This window comes from Rhipicephalus microplus, unplaced genomic scaffold (genome assembly GCF_043290135.1).
Source record: "Rhipicephalus microplus isolate Deutch F79 unplaced genomic scaffold, USDA_Rmic scaffold_131, whole genome shotgun sequence".
NCBI classification, from domain to species: domain Eukaryota; kingdom Metazoa; phylum Arthropoda; class Arachnida; order Ixodida; family Ixodidae; genus Rhipicephalus; species Rhipicephalus microplus.
In genome coordinates, this window is record NW_027464703.1 from 203297 (window position 1) to 227944 (window position 24648).

Genomic DNA, 24648 nt, shown 5'->3' on the forward strand with positions numbered 1-24648 from the left:
CGTGCACAAATACGATATTTGCATAACCTCACAGTTTTTCACCAACTTATTGCAGTACAGAACGCTGTATCTCGCTAAATGACATTGTTCTTTAAGGTTTCACGATGCTTGCATGTTCTTCAACGAGAATATCACAATATAGCAGTTTCGCACTTGTAACGGTACAACACGCAGTACCTGGCTAGTGCATGCCGTTTTGTGTCCTTTCACAATATTTGACCTATTGCAGTTTCGTAGTCGCAATAAAACACCACTATCTCATAAAATGACGTCGTTTTTGGTGGTTTCACGACGCTACCTAGCTTAAACTAACATAACTCAACCTAACATAACCTTCGCACTTCTATCGTTAGAAAACGTTTTACTCGGTACTTTACATTGCTTTCTACAACATTAAGACGGTATCAAGTGCTTTCACATTAGATATCGCAGTTCCCGACTTCTAATGGTGAAAAACACTGCATCTCACTAAGTGACATTGTTTATTGCGGTTTTACGATGGTTCATATCTTAACCTAACCTAACCTAACCTAACCTAACCTTACCTAACCTAACTTAACCTAACTTAACCTAACCTAACTTAACCTAACCTAACCTAACCTAACCCAACCCAACCCAACCCAACCTAACCTAACCTAACCCAACCTAACCCAACCACACCCAACCCAACCCAACCTAACCTAACCTAACCTAACCCAACCCAACCCAACCTAACCTAACCTAACCTAACACAACCCAACCCAACCTAACCTAACCTAACCTAACCCAACCCAACCTAACCTATCTTAACCCAACCTAACCTAACCCAACCTAACCTAACCTAACATAACCTAACCTAACCCAACCCAACCCAACCCAACCCAACCTAACCTAACCAAACCTAACCTAACCTAACCTAACCTAACCTTACCTAACCTAACCTAACCTAACCTAACGTAACCTAACCTAACCTAACGTAACCTAACCTAACCTAATGTAACGTAACCTAACCTAACCTAACCCAACCTAACCCAACCCAACCCAACCTAACCTAATCCAACCCAAACCAACCTAACCTAACGTAACCTAACCTAACGACGGTTGCAAGCGCTTTCACATTAGATATCGCAGTTCCCAACTTGTAATGGTGAAAAATACTGCATCTCACTAAGTGACATTGTTTAACGGTTTTACGACGGTTCATATCTTAACATAACCTAACATCGCACTTGTATATTGAAAACGCTCTATTACACTGTTTCTTGCACAAATACGATATTTGCATAACCTCACAGTTTTTCACCAACCCATTGCAGTACAGAACGCTGTATCTCGCTAAATGACATTGTTCTTTAAGGTTTCACGATGCTTGCATGTGCTTTAACGAGAATATCACAATATAGCAGTTTCGCACTTGTAACGGTACAACACGCACTACCTGGCTAGTGCATGCCGTTTTGTGTCCTTTCACAATATTTGACCTATTGCAGTTTCGTAGTCGCAATAAAACACCACTATCTCATAAGATGACGTCGTTTTTGGTGGTTTCACGACGCTACCTAGCTTAAACTAACTCAACCTAACATAACCTTCGCACTTCTATCGTTAGAAAACGTTTTACTCGCTACTTTACATTGCTTTCTACAACAATTCGACGGTTTCATGCGATTTAACATAAGACATCGCAGTTCCCGACTTGTAATGGTGAAAAACACTGCATCTATCTAAGTGACATTGTTTAATGCGGTTTTACGACGGTTCATATCTTAACATAACCTAACATCGCATTTGTATCTAAAAGCGCTCTATTACACTGTTTCGTTCACAAATACGATATTTGCATAACCTCACAGTTTTTCACCAACTTATTGCAGTACAGAACGCTGTATCTCGCTAAATGACATCGTTGTTTAAGGTTTCACGATGCTTGCATGCGCTTTAACGAGAATATCACAATATAGCAGTTTCGCACTTGTAACGGTACAACACGCAGTATTTGGCTTGTTCATGCCGTTTTGTGTGCTTTCACAACATTTCAGCTATCGCAGTTTTGTACTCGCAATAAAACAACACTATCTCGTTAGATGACGTCGTTTTTGGTGGTTTCACGACGCTACAAAGCTTAAACTAACATAACTCAACCTAACATAACCTTCGCACTTCTGTCGTTAGAAAACGTTTTACTCGGTACTTTACATTGCTTTCTACAACATTACGACGGTATCAAGTGCTTTCACATTAGATATCGCAGTTCCCGACTTCTAATGGTGAAAAACACTGCATCTCACTAAGTGACATTGTTTATTGCGGTTTTACGACGGTCCATATCTTAACCTAACCTAACCTAACCTAACCTTACCTAACCTAACTTAACCTAACCTAACTTAACCTAACCTAACCTAACCTAACCTAACCCAACACAACCCAACCCAACCCAACCTAACCTAACCTAACCTAACCACACCCAACCCAACCCAACCTAACCTAACCTAACCTGACCTAACCTAACCTAACCCAACCCAACCCAACCTAACCTAAACTAACCTAACCTAACTTAACCTAACCTAACCTAACCTAACCTAACCCAACCTAACCTAACCTAACCTAACCTAACCTAACCCAACCCAACCTAACCTAACCAAACCTAACCTAACCTAACCTAACCTTACCTAACCTAACGTAACATAACCTAACCTAACCTAACGTAACGTAACCTAACCTAACCTAACCCAACCTAACCCAACCCAACCCAACCCAACCCAACCTAACCTAATCCAACCCAAACCAACCTAACCTAACCTAACCTAACGACGGTTACAAGCGCTTTCACATTAGATATCGCAGTTCCTGACTTGTAATGGTGAAAAACACTGCATCTCACTAAGTGACATTGTTTAATGCGGTTTTACGACGGTTCATATCTTAACCTAACCTAACATTCGCACTTGTATCTCAAAACGCTCAATTACACTGTTTCGTTCACAATTACGATATTTGCATGACCTCACAGTTTTTTACCAACTTATTACAGCACAGAACGCTGTATCTCGCTAAATGACATTGTTCTTTAAGGTTTCACGATGCTTGCATGTGCTTTAACGAGAATATCACAATATAGCAGTTTCGCACTTGTAACGGTACAACACGCAGTACCTGGTTTGTTCATGCCGTTTTGTGTGCTTTCACATTTCACCTATTGCAGTTTCGTATATGCAATAAAACAACACTATCTCGTTATAATGACGTCGTTTTTGGTGGTTTCACGACGCTACCTAGCTTAAACTAACATAACTCAACCTAACATAACCTTCGCACTTCTATCATTAGAAAACGTTTTACTCGCTACTTTACATTGCTTTCTACAACATTACGACGGTATCAAGCGCTTTCACATTAGATATCGCAGTTCCCGACTTCTAATGGTGAAAAACACTGAATCTCACTAAGTGACATTGTTTATTGCGGTTTCACGACGGTTCATATCTTAACCTAACCTAACCTAACCTCACCTAACCTAACCTAACCTTACCTAATCTAACTTAACCTAACTTAACCTAACCTAACTTAACCTAACCTAACCTAACCTAACCCAACACAACCCAACCCAACCCAACCCAACCTAACCTAACCTAACCTAACCCAACCCCACCCAACCCAACCCAACCTAACCTAACCTAACCTGACCTAACCTAACCAAGCCAACCCAACCCAACCTAACCTAAACTAACCTAACCTAACCTAACACAACCCAACCCAGCCTAACCCAACCTAACCTAACCTAACTTAACCTAACCCAACCCAACCCAACCTAACCTAAACTAACCTAAAATTACCTAACCTAACCTAATCTAACCCAACCCAACCCAACCCAACCTAACCCTACCCAACCTAACCTAACCTAACCCAACCACACCCAACCCAACCCAACCTAACCTAACCTAACCTGACGTAACCTAACCTAACCCAACCCAACCCAACCTAACCTAAACCTAACCTAACCTAACACAACCCAACCCAACCCAACCTAACCTAACCTAACCTAACCCAACCCAACCTAACCTAACCTAACCCAACCTAACCTAACCCAACCTAACCTAACCCAACCCAACCCAACCTAACCTAACCAAACCTAACCTAACCTAACCTTACCTAACCTAGCCTAACCTAACCTAACCTAACGTAACCTAACGTAACCTAACCTAACCTAACGTAACCTAACCTAACCTAACCTAACCCAACCTAACCCAACCCAACCCAACCCAACCCAACCTAACCTAAAGCAACCCAAACCAACCTAACCTAACCTAACCTAACCCAACCAAACCCAACCCAACCCAACCCAACCTAACCTAATCCAACCCAAACCAACCTAACCTAACCTAACGACGGTTGCAAGCGCTTTCACATTAGATATCGCAGTTCCCGACTTGTAATGGTGAAAAACACTGCATCTCACTAAGTGACATTGTTTAATGCGGTTTTACGACGGTTCATATCTTAACATAACCTAACATCGCATTTGTATCTAAAAGCGCTCTATTACACTGTTTCGTGCACAAATACGATATTTGCATAACCTCACAGTTTTTCACCAACTTATTGCAGTACAGAACGCTGTATCTCGCTAAATGACATTGTTGTTTAAGGTTTCACGATGCTTGCATGTTCTTCAACGAGAATATCACAATATAGCAGTTTCGCACTTGTAACGGTACAACACGCAGTACCTGGCTAGTGCATGCCGTTTTGTGTCCTTTCACAATATTTGACCTATTGCAGTTTCGTAGTCGCAATAAAACACCACTATCTCATAAAATGACGTCGTTTTTGGTGGTTTCACGACGCTACCTAGCTTAAACTAACATAACTCAACCTAACATAACCTTCGCACTTCTATCGTTAGAAAACGTTTTACTCGGTACTTTAAATTGCTTTCTACAACATTACGACGGTATCAAGTGCTTTCACATTAGATATCGCAGTTCCCGACTTCTAATGGTGAAAAACACTGCATCTCACTAAGTGACATTGTTTATTCCGGTTTTACGATGGTTCATATCTTAACCTAACCTAACCTAACCTAACCTAACCTTACCTAACCTAACTTAACCTAACTTAACCTAACCTAACTTAACCTAACCTAACCTAACCTAACCCAACCCAACCCAACCCAACCTAACCTAACCTAACCCAACCACACCCAACCCAACCCAACCTAACCTAACCTAACCTAACCCAACCCAACCCAACCTAACCTAACCTAACCTAACACAACCCAACCCAACCTAACCTAACCTAACCTAACCCAACCCAACCTAACCTAACCTAACCTAACGTAACCTAACCTAACCTAACCTAACGTAACCTAACCTAACCTAACGTAACGTAACCTAACCTAACCTAACCCAACCTAACCCAACCCAACCCAACCTAACCTAATCCAACCCAAACCAACCTAACCTAACGTAACCTAACCTAACGACGGTTGCAAGCGCTTTCACATTAGATATCGCAGTTCCCAACTTGTAATGGTGAAAAATACTGCATCTCACTAAGTGACATTGTTTAACGGTTTTACGACGGTTCATATCTTAACATAACCTAACCTAACCTAACTTAACCTAACTTAACCTAACCTAACTTAACCTAACCTAACCTAACCTAACCCAACCCAACCCAACCCAACCTAACCTAACCTAACCTAACCTAACCCAACCACACCCAACCCAACCCAACCTAACCTAACCCAACCTAACCTAACCTAACATAACCTAACCTAACCCAACCCAACCCAACCCAACCCAACCTAACCTAACCAAACCTAACCTAACCTAACCTAACCTAACCTTACCTAACCTAACCTAACCTAACCTAACGTAACCTAACCTAACCTAACCTAACGTAACCTAACCTAACCTAACGTAACGTAACCTAACCTAACCTAACCCAACCTAACCCAACCCAACCCAACCTAACCTAATCCAACCCAAACCAACCTAACCTGACGTAACCTAACCTAACGACGGTTGCAAGCGCTTTCACATTAGATATCGCAGTTCCCAACTTGTAATGGTGAAAAATACTGCATCTCACTAAGTGACATTGTTTAACGGTTTTACGACGGTTCATATCTTAACATAACCTAACATCGCACTTGTATATTGAAAACGCTCTATTACACTGTTTCTTGCACAAATACGATATTTGCATAACCTCACAGTCTTTCACCAACCCATTGCAGTACAGAACGCTGTATCTCGCTAAATGACATTGTTCTTTAAGGTTTCACGATGCTTGCATGTGCTTTAACGAGAATATCACAATATAGCAGTTTCGCACTTGTAACGGTACAACACGCACTACCTGGCTAGTGCATGCCGTTTTGTGTCCTTTCACAATATTTGACCTATTGCAGTTTCGTAGTCGCAATAAAACACCACTATCTCATAAGATGACGTCGTTTTTGGTGGTTTCACGACGCTACCTAGCTTAAACTAACTCAACCTAACATAACCTTCGCACTTCTATCGTTAGAAAACGTTTTACTCGCTACTTTACATTGCTTTTTACAACAATTCGACGGTTTCATGCGATTTATCATAAGACATCGCAGTTCCCGACTTGTAATGGTGAAAAACACTGCATCTCACTAAGTGACATTGTTTAATGCGGTTTTACGACGGTTCATATCTTAACATAACCTAACATCGCATTTGTATCTAAAAGCGCTCTATTACACTGTTTCGTTCACAAATACGATATTTGCATAACCTCACAGTTTTTCACCAACTTATTGCAGTACAGAACGCTGTATCTCGCTAAATGACATCGTTGTTTAAGGTTTCACGATGCTTGCATGCGCTTTAACGAGAATATCACAATATAGCAGTTTCGCACTTGTAACGGTACAACACGCAGTATTTGGCTTGTTCATGCCGTTTTGTGTGCTTTCACAACATTTCAGCTATCGCAGTTTTGTACTCGCAATAAAACAACACTATCTCGTTAGATGACGTCGTTTTTGGTGGTTTCACGACGCTACAAAGCTTAAACTAACATAACTCAACCTAACATAACCTTCGCACTTCTATCGTTAGAAAACGTTTTACTCGGTACTTTACATTGCTTTCTACAACATTACGACGGTATCAAGTGCTTTCACATTAGATATCGCAGTTCCCGACTTCTAATGGTGAAAAACACTGCATCTCACTAAGTGACATTGTTTATTGCGGTTTTACGACGGTCCATATCTTAACCTAACCTAACCTAACCTAACCTTACCTAACCTAACTTAACCTAACCTAACTTAACCTAACCTAACTTAACCTAACCTAACCTAACCTAACCTAACCCAACACAACCCAACCCAACCCAACCTAACCTAACCTAACCTAACCACACCCAACCCAACCCAACCTAACCTAACCTAACCTGACCTAACCTAACCTAACCCAACCCAACCCAACCTAACCTAAACTAACCTAACCTAACTTAACCTAACCTAACCTAACCTAACCTAACCCAACCTAACCTAACCTAACCTAACCTAACCTAACCCAACCCAACCTAACCTAACCTAACCAAACCTAACCTAACCTAACCTAACCTTACCTAACCTAACGTAACATAACCTAACCTAACCTAACGTAACGTAACCTAACCTAACCTAACCCAACCTAACCCAACCCAACCTAACCTAATCCAACCCAAACCAACCTAACCTAACCTAACCTAACGACGGTTACAAGCGCTTTCACATTAGATATCGCAGTTCCTGACTTGTAATGGTGAAAAACACTGCATCTCACTAAGTGACATTGTTTAATGCGGTTTTACGACGGTTCATATCTTAACCTAACCTAACATTCGCACTTGTATCTCAAAACGCTCAATTACACTGTTTCGTTCACAATTACGATATTTGCATGACCTCACAGTTTTTTACCAACTTATTACAGCACAGAACGCTGTATCTCGCTAAATGACATTGTTCTTTAAGGTTTCACGATGCTTGCATGTGCTTTAACGAGAATATCACAATATAGCAGTTTCGCACTTGTAACGGTACAACACGCAGTACCTGGCTTGTTCATGCCGTTTTGTGTGCTTTCACAACATTTCACCTATTGCAGTTTCGTATATGCAATAAAACAACACTATCTCGTTATAATGACGTCGTTTTTGGTGGTTTCACGACGCTACCTAGCTTAAACTAACATAACTCAACCTAACATAACCTTCGCACTTCTATCATTAGAAAACGTTTTACTCGCTACTTTACATTGCTTTCTACAACATTACGACGGTATCAAGCGCTTTCACATTAGATATCGCAGTTCCCGACTTCTAATGGTGAAAAACACTCCATCTCACTAAGTGACATTGTTTATTGCGGTTTTACGATGGTTCATATCTTAACCTAACCTAACCTAACCTAACCTAACCTAACCTAACCTCACCTAACCTAACCTAACCTTACCTAATCTAACTTAACCTAACTTAACCTAACCTAACTTAACCTAACCTAACCTAACCTAACCCAACACAACCCAACCCAACCCAACCTAACCTAACCTAACCTGACGTAACCTAACCTAACTCAACCCAACCCAACCTAACCTAAACTAACCTAACCTAACCTAACACAACCCAACCCAACCTAACCTAACCTAACCTAACCTAACCCAACCCAACCTAACCTAACCTAACCCAACCTAACCTAACCCAACCTAACCTAACCTAACATACCCTAACCCAACCCAACCCAACCTAACCTAACCAAACCTAACCTAACCTAACCTTACCTAACCTAGCCTAACCTAACCTAACCTAACGTAACCTAACCTTACCTAACGTAACCTAACGTAACCTAACCTAACCTAACCTAACCTAACCTAACCTAACCCAACCTAACCCAACCCAACCCAACCCAACCCAACCTAACCTAAAGCAACCCAAACCAACCTAACCTAACCCAACCTAACCCAACCAAACCCAACCCAACCCAACCCAACCTAACCTAATCCAACCCAAACCAACCTAACCTAACCTAACCTAACCTAACGACGGTTGCAAGCGCTTTCACATTAGATATCGCAGTTCCCGACTTGTAATGGTGAAAAACACTGCATCTCACTAAGTGACATTGTTTAATGCGGTTTTACGACGGTTCATATCTTAACATAACCTAACATCGCATTTGTATCTAAAAGCGCTCTATTACACTGTTTCGTTCACAAATACGATATTTGCATAACCTCACAGTTTTTCACCAACTTATTGCAGTACAGAACGCTGTATCTCGCTAAATGACAGCGTTGTTTAAGGTTTCACGATGCTTGCATGCGCTTTAACGAGAATATCACAATATAGCAGTTTCGCACTTGTAACGGTACAACACGCAGTATTTGGCTTGTTCATGCCGTTTTGTGTGTTTTCACAACATTTCAGCTATCGCAGTTTTGTACTCGCAATAAAACAACACTATCTCGTTAGATGACGTCGTTTTTGGTGGTTTCACGACGCTACCTAGCTTAAACTAACATAACTCAACCTAACATAACCTTCGCACTTCTATCGTTAGAAAACGTTTTACTCGGTACTTTACATTGCATTCTACAACATTACGACGGTATCAAGTGCTTTCACATTAGATATCGCAGTTCCCGACTTCTAATGGTGAACAACACTGCATATCACTAAGTGACATTGTTTATTGCGGTTTTACGACGGTCCATATCTTGACCTAACCTAACCTAACCTAACCTTACCTAACCTAACTTAACCTAACCTAACTTAACCTAACCTAACCTAACCTAACCTAACCCAACACAACCCAACCCAACCTAACCTAACCTAACCTAACCCAACCACACCCAACCCAACCCAACCTAACCTAACCTAACCTGACCTAACCTAACCTAACCCAACCCAACCCAACCTAACCTAAACTAACCTAACCTAACTTAACCTAACCTAACCCAACCTAACCTAACCCAACCTAACCTAACCTAACCTAACCTAACCTAACCCAACTCAACCTAACCTAACCTAACCAAACCTAACCTAACCTAACCTAACCTAACCTTACCTAACCTAACGTAACATAACCTAAAATAACCTAACGTAACGTAACCTAACCTAACCTAACCTAACCCAACCTAACCCAACCCAACCCAACCCAACCCAACCTAACCTAATCCAACCCAAACCAACCTAACCTAACCTAACCTAACATAACCTAACGACGGTTGCAAGTGCTTTCACATTAGATATCGCAGTTCCCAACTTGTAATGGTGAAAAATACTGCATCTCACTAAGTGACATTGTTTAACGGTTTTTCGACGGTTCATATCTTAACATAACCTAACATCGCACTTGTATATTGAAAGCGTCTATTACACTGTTTCGTGCACAAATACGATATTTGCATAACCTCACAGTTTTTCACCAACTTATTGCAGTACAGAACGCTGTATCTCGCTAAATGACATTGTTCTTTAAGGTTTCACGATGCTTGCATGTTCTAAAACGAGAATATCACAATATAGCAGTTTCGCACTTGTAACGGTACAACACGCAGTACCTGGCTAGTGCATGCCGTTTTGTGTCCTTTCACAATATTTGACCTATTGCAGTTTCGTAGTCGCAATAAAACACCACTATCTCATAAAATGACGTCGTTTTTGGTGGTTTCATGACGCTACCTAGCTTAAACTAACATAACTCAACCTAACATAACCTTCGCACTTCTATCGTTAGAAAACGTTTTACTCGGTACTTTACATTGCTTTCTACAACATTACGACGGTATCAAGTGCTTTCACATTAGATATCGCAGTTCCCGACTTCTAATGGTGAAAAACACTGCATCTCACTAAGTGACATTGTTTATTGCGGTTTTACGATGGTTCATATCTTAACCTAACCTAACCTAACTCAACCTAACCTAACCTTACCTAACCTAACTTAACCTAACTTAACCTAACCTAACTTAACCTAACCTAACCTAACCTAACCCAACCCAACCCAACCCAACCTAACCTAACCTAACCTAACCTAACCCAACCACACCCAACCCAACCCAACCTAACCTAACCTAACCTAACCCAACCCAACCCAACCTAACCTAACCTAACCTAACACAACCCAACCCAACCTAACCTAACCTAACCTAACCCAACCCAACCTAACCTATCTTAACCCAACCTAACCTAACCCAACCTAACCTAACCTAACATAACCTAACCTAACCCAACCCAACCCAACCCAACCCAACCTAACCTAACCAAACCTAACCTAACCTAACCTAACCTAACCTTACCTAACCTAACCTAACCTAACCTAACGTAACCTAACCTAACCTAACCTAACGTAACCTAACCTAACCTAACGTAACGTAACCTAACCTAACCTAACCCAACCTAACCCAACCCAACCCAACCTAACCTAATCCAACCCAAACCAACCTAACCTAACGTAACCTAACCTAACGACGGTTGCAAGCGCTTTCACATTAGATATCGCAGTTCCCAACTTGTAATGGTGAAAAATACTGCATCTCACTAAGTGACATTGTTTAACGGTTTTACGACGGTTCATATCTTAACATAACCTAACATCGCACTTGTATATTGAAAACGCTCTATTACACTGTTTCTTGCACAAATACGATATTTGCATAACCTCAGTTTTTCACCAACCCATTGCAGTACAGAACGCTGTATCTCGCTAAATGACATTGTTCTTTAAGGTTTCACGATGCTTGCATGTGCTTTAACGAGAATATCACAATATAGCAGTTTCGCACTTGTAACGGTACAACACGCACTACCTGGCTAGTGCATGCCGTTTTGTGTCCTTTCACAATATTTGACCTATTGCAGTTTCGTAGTCGCAATAAAACACCACTATCTCATAAGATGACGTCGTTTTTGGTGGTTTCACGACGCTACCTAGCTTAAACTAACTCAACCTAACATAACCTTCGCACTTCTATCGTTAGAAAACGTTTTACTCGCTACTTTACATTGCTTTCTACAACAATTCGACGGTTTCATGCGATTTAACATAAGACATCGCAGTTCCCGACTTGTAATGGTGAAAAACACTGCATCTCACTAAGTGACATTGTTTAATGCGGTTTTACGACGGTTCATATCTTAACATAACCTAACATCGCATTTGTATCTAAAAGCGCTCTATTACACTGTTTCTTGGCCCAAATACGATATTTGCATAACCTCACAGTTTTTCACCAACTTATTGCAGTACAGAACGCTGTATCTCGCTAAATGACATCGTTGTTTAAGGTTTCACGATGCTTGCATGCGCTTTAACGAGAATATCACAATATAGCAGTTTCGCACTTGTAACGGTACAACACGCAGTATTTGGCTTGTTCATGCCGTTTTGTGTGCTTTCACAACATTTCAGCTATCGCAGTTTTGTACTCGCAATAAAACAACACTATCTCGTTAGATGACGTCGTTTTTGGTGGTTTCACGACGCTACAAAGCTTAAACTAACATAACTCAACCTAACATAACCTTCGCACTTCTATCGTTAGAAAACGTTTTACTCGGTACTTTACATTGCTTTCTACAACATTACGACGGTATCAAGTGCTTTCACATTAGATATCGCAGTTCCCGACTTCTAATGGTGAAAAACACTGCATCTCACTAAGTGACATTGTTTATTGCGGTTTTACGACGGTCCATATCTTAACCTAACCTAACCTAACCTAACCTTACCTAACCTAACTTAACCTAACCTAACTTAACCTAACCTAACCTAACCTAACCTAACCCAACACAACCCAACCCAACCCAACCTAACCTAACCTAACCTAACCACACCCAACCCAACCCAACCTAACCTAACCTAACCTGACCTAACCTAACCTAACCCAACCCAACCCAACCTAACCTAAACTAACCTAACCTAACTTAACCTAACCTAACCTAACGTAACGTAACCTAACCTAACCTAACCCAACCTAACCCAACCCAACCCAACCCAACCTAACCTAATCCAACCCAAACCAACCTAACCTAACCTAACCTTACGACGGTTACAAGCGCTTTCACATTAGATATCGCAGTTCCTGACTTGTAATGGTGAAAAACACTGCATCTCACTAAGTGACATTGTTTAATGCGGTTTTACGACGGTTCATATCTTAACCTAACCTAACATTCGCACTTGTATCTCAAAACGCTCAATTACACTGTTTCGTTCACAATTACGATATTTGCATGACCTCACAGTTTTTTACCAACTTATTACAGCACAGAACGCTGTATCTCGCTAAATGACATTGTTCTTTAAGGTTTCACGATGCTTGCATGTGCTTTAACGAGAATATCACAATATAGCAGTTTCGCACTTGTAACGGTACAACACGCAGTACCTGGCTTGTTCATGCCGTTTTGTGTGCTTTCACAACATTTCACCTATTGCAGTTTCGTATATGCAATAAAACAACACTATCTCGTTATAATGACGTCGTTTTTGGTGGTTTCACGACGCTACCTAGCTTAAACTAACATAACGCAACCTAACATAACCTTCGCACTTCTATCATTAGAAAACGTTTTACTCGCTACTTTACATTGCTTTCTACAACATTACGACGGTGTCAAGCGCTTTCACATTAGATATCGCAGTTCCCGACTTCTAATGGTGAAAAACACTGCATCTCACTAAGTGACATTGTTTATTGCGGTTTCACGACGGTTCATATCTTAACCTAACCTAACCTAACCCAACCTAACCTAACCCAACCTAACCTAACATAACCTAACCCAACCCAACCCAACCCAACCCAACCTAACCTAATCCAACCCAAACCAACCTAACCTAACCTAACCTAACCTAACCTAACCTAACGACGGTTGCAAGCGCTTTCACATTAGATATCGCAGTTCCCGACTTGTAATGGTGAAAAACACTGCATCTCACTAAGTGACATTGTTTAATGCGGTTTTACGACGGTTCATATCTTAACATAACCTAACATCGCATTTGTATCTAAAAGCGCTCTATTACACTGTTTCGTTCACAAATACGATATTTGCATAACCTCACAGTTTTTCACCAACTTATTGCAGTACAGAACGCTGTATCTCGCTAAATGACATCGTTGTTTAAGGTTTCACGATGCTTGCATGCGCTTTAACGAGAATATCACAATATAGCAGTTTCGCACTTGTAACGGTACAACACGCAGTATTTGGCTTGTTCATGCCGTTTTGTGTGCTTTCACAACATTTCAGCTATCGCAGTTTTGTACTCGCAATAAAACAACACTATCTCGTTAGATGACGTCGTTTTTGGTGGTTTCACGACGCTACAAAGCTTAAACTAACATAACTCAACCTAACATAACCTTCGCACTTCTATCGTTACAAAACGTTTTACTCGGTACTTTACATTGCTTTCTACAACATTACGACGGTATCAAGTGCTTTCACATTAGATATCGCAGTTCCCAACTTGTAATGGTGAAAAATACTGCATCTCACTAAGTGACATTGTTTAACGGTTTTACGACGGTTCATATCTTAACATAACCTAACATCGCACTTGTATATTGAAAACGCTCTATTACACTGTTTCTTGCACAAATACGATATTTGCATAACCTCACAGTTTTTCACCAACCCATTGCAGTACAGAACGCTGTATCTCGCTAAATGACATTGTTCTTTAAGGTTTCACGATGCTTGCATGTGCTTTAACGAGAATATCACAATATAGCAGTTTCGCACTTGTAACGGTACAACACGCACTACCTGGCTAGTGCATGCCGTTTTGTGTCCTTTCACAATATTTGACCTATTGCAGTTTCGTAGTCGCAATAAAACATCACTATCTCATAAGATGACGTCGTTTTTGGTGGTTTCACGACGCTACCTAGCTTAAACTAACTCAACCTAACATAACCTTCGCACTTCTGTCGTTAGAAAGCGTTTTACTCGCTACTTTACATTGCTTTCTACAACAATTCGACGAATTCATGCGATTTATCATAAGACATCGCAGTTCCCGACTTGTAATGGTGAAAAACACTGCATCTCACTAAGTGACATTGTTTAATGCGGTTTTACGACGGTTCATATCTTAACATAACCTAACATCGCATTTGTATCTAAAAGCGCTCTATTACACTGTTTCGTTCACAAATACGATATTTGCATAACCTCACAGTTTTTCACCAACTTATTGCAGTACAAAACGCTGTATCTCGCTAAATGACATCGTTGTTTAAGGTTTCACGATGCTTGCATGCGCTTTAACGAGAATATCACAATATAGCAGTTTCGCACTTGTAACGGTACAACACGCAGTATTTGGCTTGTTCATGCCGTTTTGTGTGCTTTCACAACATTTCAGCTATCGCAGTTTTGTACCAATAAAACAACACTATCTCGTTAGATGACGTCGTTTTTGGTGGTTTCACGACGCTACAAAGCTTAAACTAACATAACTCAACCTAACATAACTTTCGCACTTCTATCGTTAGAAAACGTTTTACTCGGTACTTTACATTGCTTTCTACAACATTACGACGGTATCAAGTGCTTTCACATTAGATATCGCAGTTCCCGACTTCTAATGGTGAAAAACACTGCATCTCACTAAGTGACATTGTTTATTGCGGTTTTACGACGGTCCATATCTTAACCTAACCTAACCTAACCTAACCTTACCTAACCTAACTTAACCTAACCTAACTTAACCTAACCTAACCTAACCCAACACAACCCAACCCAACCCAACAACCTAACCTAACCTAACCACACCCAACCCAACCCAACCTAACCTAACCTAACCTGACCTAACCTAACCTAACCCAACCCAACCCAACCTAACCTAAACTAACCTAACCTAACTTAACCTAACCTAACCTAACCTAACCTAACCCAACCTAACCTAACCTAACCTAACCTAACCTAACCCAACCCAACCTAACCTAACCTAACCAAACCTAACCTAACCTAACCTAACCTTACCTAACCTAACGTAACATAACCTAACCTAACGTAACGTAACCTAACCTAAGCTAACCCAACCTAACCCAACCCAACCCAACCCAACCCAACCTAACCTAATCCAACCCAAACCAACCTAACCTAACCTAACCTAACGACGGTTACAAGCGCTTTCACATTAGATATCGCAGTTCCTGACTTGTAATGGTGAAAAACACTGCATCTCACTAAGTGACATTGTTTAATGCGGTTTTACGACGGTTCATATCTTAACCTAACCTAACATTCGCACTTGTATCTCAAAACGCTCAATTACACTGTTTCGTTCACAATTACGATATTTGCATGACCTCACAGTTTTTTACCAACTTATTACAGCACAGAACGCTGTATCTCGCTAAATGACATTGTTCTTTAAGGTTTCACGATGTTTGCATGTGCTTTAACGAGAATATCACAATATAGCAGTTTCGCACTTGTAACGGTACAACACGCAGTACCTGGCTTGTTCATGCCGTTTTGTGTGCTTTCACAACATTTCACCTATTGCAGTTTCGTATATGCAATAAAACAACACTATCTCGTTATAATGACGTCGTTTTTGGTGGTTTCCCGACGCTACCTAGCTTAAACTAACATAACTCAACCTAACATAACCTTCGCACTTCTATCATTAGAAAACGTTTTACTCGCTACTTTACATTGCTTTCTACAACATTACGACGGTATCAAGCGCTTTCACATTAGATATCGCAGTTCCCGACTTCTAATGGTGAAAAACACTGCATCTCACTAAGTGACATTGTTTATTGCGGTTTTACGACGGTTCATATCTTAACCTAACCTAACCTAACCCAACCTAACCTAACCCAACCTAACCTAACATAACCTAACCCAACCCAACCCAACCCAACCCAACCTAACCTAATCCAACCCAAACCAACCTAACCTAACCTAACCTAACCTAACCTAACGACGGTTGCAAGCGCTTTCACATTAGATATCGCAGTTCCCGACTTGTAATGGTGAAAAACACTGCATCTCACTAAGTGACATTGTTTAATGCGGTTTTACGACGGTTCATATCTTAACATAACCTAACATCGCATTTGTATCTAAAAGCGCTCTATTACACTGTTTCGTTCACAAATACGATATTTGCATAACCTCACAGTTTTTCACCAACTTATTGCAGTACAGAACGCTGTATCTCGCTAAATGACATCGTTGTTTAAGGTTTCACGATGCTTGCATGCGCTTTAACGAGAATATCACAATATAGCAGTTTCGCACTTGTAACGGTACAACACGCAGTATTTGGCTCGTTCATGCCGTTTTGTGTGCTTTCACAACATTTCAGCTATCGCAGTTTTGTACTCGCAATAAAACAACACTATCTCGTTAGATGACGTCGTTTTTGGTGGTTTCACGACGCTACAAAGCTTAAACTAACATAACTCAACCTAACATAACCTTCGCACTTCTATCGTTAGAAAACGTTTTACTCGGTACTTTACATTGCTTTCTACAACATTACGACGGTATCAAGTGCTTTCACATTAGATATCGCAGTTCCCGACTTCTAATGGTGAAAAACACTGCATCTCACTAAGTGACATTGTTTATTGCGGTTTTACGACGGTCCATATCTTAACCTAACCTAACCTAACCTAACCTTACCTAACCTAACTTAACCTAACCTAACTTAACCTAACCTAACCTAACCTAACCTAACCCAACACAACCCAACCCAACCCAACCTAACCTAACCTAACCTAACCACACCCAACCCAACCCAACCTAACCTAACCTAACCTGACCTAACCTAACCTAACCCAACCCAACCCAACCTAACCTAAACTAACCTAACCTAACTTAACCTAACCTAACCTAACCTAACCTAACCCAACCTAACCTAACCTAACCTAACCTAACCTAACCTAACCCAACCCAACCTAACCTAACCTAACCAAACCTAACCTAACCTAACCTAACCTTACCTAACCTAACGTAACATAACCTAACCTAACCTAACGTAACGTAACCTAACCTAACCTAACCCAACCTAACCCAACCCAACCCAACCCAACCCAACCTAACCTAATCCAACCCAAACCAACCTAACCTAACCTAACCTAACGACGGTTACAAGCGCTTTCACATTAGATATCGCAGTTCCTGACTTGTAATGGTGAAAAATACTGCATCTCACTAAGTGACATTGTTTAACGGTTTTTCGACGGTTCATATCTTAACATAACCTAACATCGCACTTGTATATTGAAAGCGTCTATTACACTGTTTCGTGCACAAATACGATATTTGCATAACCTCACAGTTTTTCACCAACTTATTGCAGTACAGAACGCTGTATCTCGCTAAATGACATTGTTCTTTAAGGTTTCACGATGCTTGCATGTTCTAAAACGAGAATATCACAATATAGCAGTTTCGCACTTGTAACGGTACAACACGCAGTACCTGGCTAGTGCATGCCGTTTTGTGTCCTTTCACAATATTTGACCTATTGCAGTTTCGTAGTCGCAATAAAACACCACTATCTCATAAAATGACGTCGTTTTTGGTGGTTTCACGACGCTACCTAGCTTAAACTAACATAACTCAACCTAACATAACCTTCGCACTTCTATCGTTAGAAAACGTTTTACTCGGTACTTTACATTGCTTTCTACAACATTACGACGGTATCAAGTGCTTTCACATTAGATATCGCAGTTCCCGACTTCTAATGGTGAAAAACACTGCATCTCACTAAGTGACATTGTTTATTGCGGTTTTACGATGGTTCATATCTTAACCTAACCTAACCTAACTCAACCTAACCTAACCTTACCTAACCTAACTTAACCTAACTTAACCTAACCTAACTTAACCTAACCTAACCTAACCTAACCCAACCCAACCCAACCCAACCTAACCTAACCTAACCTAACCTAACCCAACCACACCCAACCCAACCCAACCTAACCTAACCTAACCTAACCCAACCCAACCCAACCTAACCTAACCTAACCTAACACAACCCAACCCAACCTAACCTAACCTAACCTAACCCAACCCAACCTAACCTATCTTAACCCAACCTAACCTAACCCAACCTAACCTAACCTAACATAACCTAACCTAACCCAACCCAACCCAACCCAACCCAACCTAACCTAACCAAACCTAACCTAACCTAACCTAACCTAACCTTACCTAACCAAACCTAACCTAACCTAACGTAACCTAACCTAACCTAACCTAACGTAACCTAACCTAACCTAACGTAACGTAACCTAACCTAACCTAACCCAACCTAACCCAACCCAACCCAACCTAACCTAATCCAACCCAAACCAACCTAACCTAACGTAACCTAACCTAACGACGGTTGCAAGCGCTTTCACATTAGATATCGCAGTTCCCAACTTGTAATGGTGAAAAATACTGCATCTCACTAAGTGACATTGTTTAACGGTTTTACGACGGTTCATATCTTAACATAACCTAACATCGCACTTGTATATTGAAAACGCTCTATTACACTGTTTCTTGCACAAATACGATATTTGCATAACCTCAGTTTTTCACCAACCCATTGCAGTACAGAACGCTGTATCTCGCTAAATGACATTGTTCTTTAATGTTTCACGATGCTTGCATGTGCTTTAACGAGAATATCACAATATAGCAGTTTCGCACTTGTAACGGTACAACACGCACTACCTGGCTAGTGCATGCCGTTTTGTGTCCTTTCACAATATTTGACCTATTGCAGTTTCGTAGTCGCAATAAAACACCACTATCTCATAAGATGACGTCGTTTTTGGTGGTTTCACGACGCTACCTAGCTTAAACTAACTCAACCTAACATAACCTTCGCACTTCTATCGTTAGAAAACGTTTTACTCGCTACTTTACATTGCTTTCTACAACATTACGACGGTATCAAGTGCTTTCACATTAGATATCGCAGTTCCCGACTTCTAATGGTGAAAAACACTGCATCTCACTAAGTGACATTGTTTATTGCGGTTTTACGACGGTCCATATCTTAACCTAACCTAACCTAACCTAACCTTACCTAACCTAACTTAACCTAACCTAACTTAACCTAACCTAACCTAACCTAACCTAACCCAACACAACCCAACCCAACCCAACATAACCTAACCTAACCTAACCACACCCAACCCAACCCAACCTAACCTAACCTAACCTGACCTAACCTAACCTAACCCAACCCAACCCAACCTAACCTAAACTAACCTAACCTAACTTAACCTAACCTAACCTAACCTAACCTAACCCAACCTAACCTAACCTAACCTAACCTAACCTAACCTAACCCAACCCAACCTAACCTAACCTAACCAAACCTAACCTAACCTAACCTAACCTTACCTAACCTAACGTAACATAACCTAACCTAACGTAACGTAACCTAACCTAAGCTAACCCAACCTAACCCAACCCAACCCAACCCAACCCAACCTAACCTAATCCAACCCAAACCAACCTAACCTAACCTAACCTAACGACGGTTACAAGCGCTTTCACATTAGATATCGCAGTTCCTGACTTGTAATGGTGAAAAACACTGCATCTCACTAAGTGACATTGTTTAATGCGGTTCTACGATGGTTTTACGACGGTTCATATCTTAACCTAACCTAACATTCGCACTTGTATCTCAAAACGCTCAATTACACTGTTTCGTTCACAATTACGATATTTGCATGACCTCACAGTTTTTTACCAACTTATTACAGCACAGAACGCTGTATCTCGCTAAATGACATTGTTCTTTAAGGTTTCACGATGTTTGCATGTGCTTTAACGAGAATATCACAATATAGCAGTTTCGCACTTGTAACGGTACAACACGCAGTACCTGGCTTGTTCATGCCGTTTTGTGTGCTTTCACAACATTTCACCTATTGCAGTTTCGTATATGCAATAAAACAACACTATCTCGTTATAATGACGTCGTTTTTGGTGGTTTCACGACGCTACAAAGCTTAAACTAACATAACTCAACCTAACATAACTTTCGCACTTCTATCGTTAGAAAACGTTTTACTCGGTACTTTACATTGCTTTCTACAACATTACGACGGTATCAAGTGCTTTCACATTAGATATCGCAGTTCCCGACTTCTAATGGTGAAAAACACTGCATCTCACTAAGTGACATTGTTTATTGCGGTTTTACGACGGTCCATATCTTAACCTAACCTAACCTAACCTAACCTTACCTAACCTAACTTAACCTAACCTAACTTAACCTAACCTAACCTAACCTAACCTAACCCAACACAACCCAACCCAACCCAACATAACCTAACCTAACCTAACCACACCCAACCCAACCCAACCTAACCTAACCTAACCTGACCTAACCTAACCTAACCCAACCCAACCCAACCTAACCTAAACTAACCTAACCTAACTTAACCTAACCTAACCTAACCTAACCTAACCCAACCTAACCTAACCTAACCTAACCTAACCTAACCTAACCCAACCCAACCTAACCTAACCTAACCAAACCTAACCTAACCTAACCTAACCTTACCTAACCTAACGTAACATAACCTAACCTAACGTAACGTAACCTAACCTAAGCTAACCCAACCTAACCCAACCCAACCCAACCCAACCCAACCTAACCTAATCCAACCCAAACCAACCTAACCTAACCTAACCTAACGACGGTTACAAGCGCTTTCACATTAGATATCGCAGTTCCTGACTTGTAATGGTGAAAAACACTGCATCTCACTAAGTGACATTGTTTAATGTGGTTTTACGACGGTTCATATCTTAACCTAACCTAACATTCGCACTTGTATCTCAAAACGCTCAATTACACTGTTTCGTTCACAATTACGATATTTGCATGACCTCACAGTTTTTTACCAACTTATTACAGCACAGAACGCTGTATCTCGCTAAATGACATTGTTCTTTAAGGTTTCACGATGTTTGCATGTGCTTTAACGAGAATATCACAATATAGCAGTTTCGCACTTGTAACGGTACAACACGCAGTACCTGGCTTGTTCATGCCGTTTTGTGTGCTTTCACAACATTTCACCTATTGCAGTTTCGTATATGCAATAAAACAACACTATCTCGTTATAATGACGTCGTTTTTGGTGGTTTCACGACGCTACCTAGCTTAAACTAACATAACTCAACCTAACATAACCTTCGCACTTCTATCATTAGAAAACGTTTTACTCGCTACTTTACATTGCTTTCTACAACATTACGACGGTATCAAGCGCTTTCACATTAGATATCGCAGTTCCCGACTTCTAATGGTGAAAAACACTGCATCTCACTAAGTGACATTGTTTATTGCGGTTTCACGACGGTTCATATCTTAACCTAACCTAACCTAACCCAACCTAGCCTAACCCAACCTAACCTAACATAACCTAACCCAACCCAACCCAACCCAACCCAACCTAACCTAATCCAACCCAAACCAACCTAACCTAACCTAACCTAACCTAACCTAACGACGGTTGCAAGCGCTTTCACATTAGATATCGCAGTTCCCGACTTGTAATGGTGAAAAACACTGCATCTCACTAAGTGACATTGTTTAATGCGGTTTTACGACGGTTCATATCTTAACATAACCTAACATCGCATTTGTATCTAAAAGCGCTCTATTACACTGTTTCGTTCACAAATACGATATTTGCATAACCTCACAGTTTTTCACCAACTTATTGCAGTACAGAACGCTGTATCTCGCTAAATGACATCGTTGTTTAAGGTTTCACGATGCTTGCATGCGCTTTAACGAGAATATCACAATATAGCAGTTTCGCACTTGTAACGGTACAACACGCAGTATTTGGCTCGTTCATGCCGTTTTGTGTGCTTTCACAACATTTCAGCTATCGCAGTTTTGTACTCGCAATAAAACAACACTATCTCGTTAGATGACGTCGTTTTTGGTGGTTTCACGACGCTACAAAGCTTAAACTAACATAACTCAACCTAACATAACCTTCGCACTTCTATCGTTAGAAAACGTTTTACTCGGTACTTTACATTGCTTTCTACAACATTACGACGGTATCAAGTGCTTTCACATTAGATATCGCAGTTCCCGACTTCTAATGGTGAAAAACACTGCATCTCACTAAGTGACATTGTTTATTGCGGTTTTACGACGGTCCATATCTTAACCTAACCTAACCTAACCTAACCTTACCTAACCTAACTTAACCTAACCTAACTTAACCTAACCTAACCTAACCTAACCTAACCCAACACAACCCAACCCAACCCAACCTAACCTAACCTAACCTAACCTAACCCAAGCAAACCCAACCCAACCCAACCTAACCTGACCTAACCTAACCTAACCCAACCCAACCCAACCTAACCTAAACTAACCTAACCTAACTTAACCTAACCTAACCCAACCTAACCTAACCCAACCTAACCTAACCTAACCTAACCTAACCCAACTCAACCTAACCTAACCTAACCAAACCTAACCTGACCTAACCTAACGTAACCTTACCTAACCTAATGTAACATAACCTAACCTAACCTAACGTAACCCAACCTAACCCAACCCAACCCAACCCAACCCAACCTAACCTAATCCAACCCAAACCAACCTAACCTAACCTAACCTAACCTAACGACGGTTGCAAGCGCTTTCACATTAGATATCGCAGTTCCCAACTTGTAATGGTGAAAAATACTGCATCTCACTAAGTGACATTGTTTAACGGTTTTACGACGGTTCATATCTTAACATAACCTAACATCGCACTTGTATATTGAAAGCGTCTATTACACTGTTTCGTGCACAAATACGATATTTGCATAACCTCACAGTTTTTCACCAACTTATTGCAGTACAGAACGCTGTATCTCGCTAAATGACATTGTTCTTTAAGGTTTCACGATGCTTGCATGTTCTTCAACGAGAATATCACAATATAGCAGTTTCGCACTTGTAACGGTACAACACGCAGTACCTGGCTAGTGCATGCCGTTTTGTGTCCTTTCACAATATTTGACCTATTGCAGTTTCGTAGTCGCAATAAAACACCACTATCTCATAAAATGACGTCGTTTTTGGTGGTTTCACGACGCTACCTAGCTTAAACTAACATAACTCAACCTAACATAACCTTCGCACTTCTATCGTTAGAAAACGTCGGTATCAAGTGCTTTCACATTAGATATCGCAGTTCCCGACTTCTAATGGTGAAAAACACTGCATCTCACTAAGTGACATTGTTTATTGCGGTTTTACGACGGTCCATATCTTAACCTAACCTAACCTAACCTAACCTAACCTTACCTAACCTAACTTAACCTAACCTAACTTAACCTAACCTAACCTAACCTAACCCAACACAACCCAACCCAACCCAACCTAACCTAACCTAACCTAACCTAACCACACCCAACCCAACCCAACCTAACCTAACCTAACCTGACCTAACCTAACCTAACCCAACCCAACCCAACCTAACCTAAACTAACCTAACCTAACTTAACCTAACCTAACCTAACCTAACCTAACCCAACCTAACCTAACCTAACCTAACCTAACCTAACCCAACCCAACCTAACCTAACCTAACCAAACCTAACCTAACCTAACCTAACCTTACCT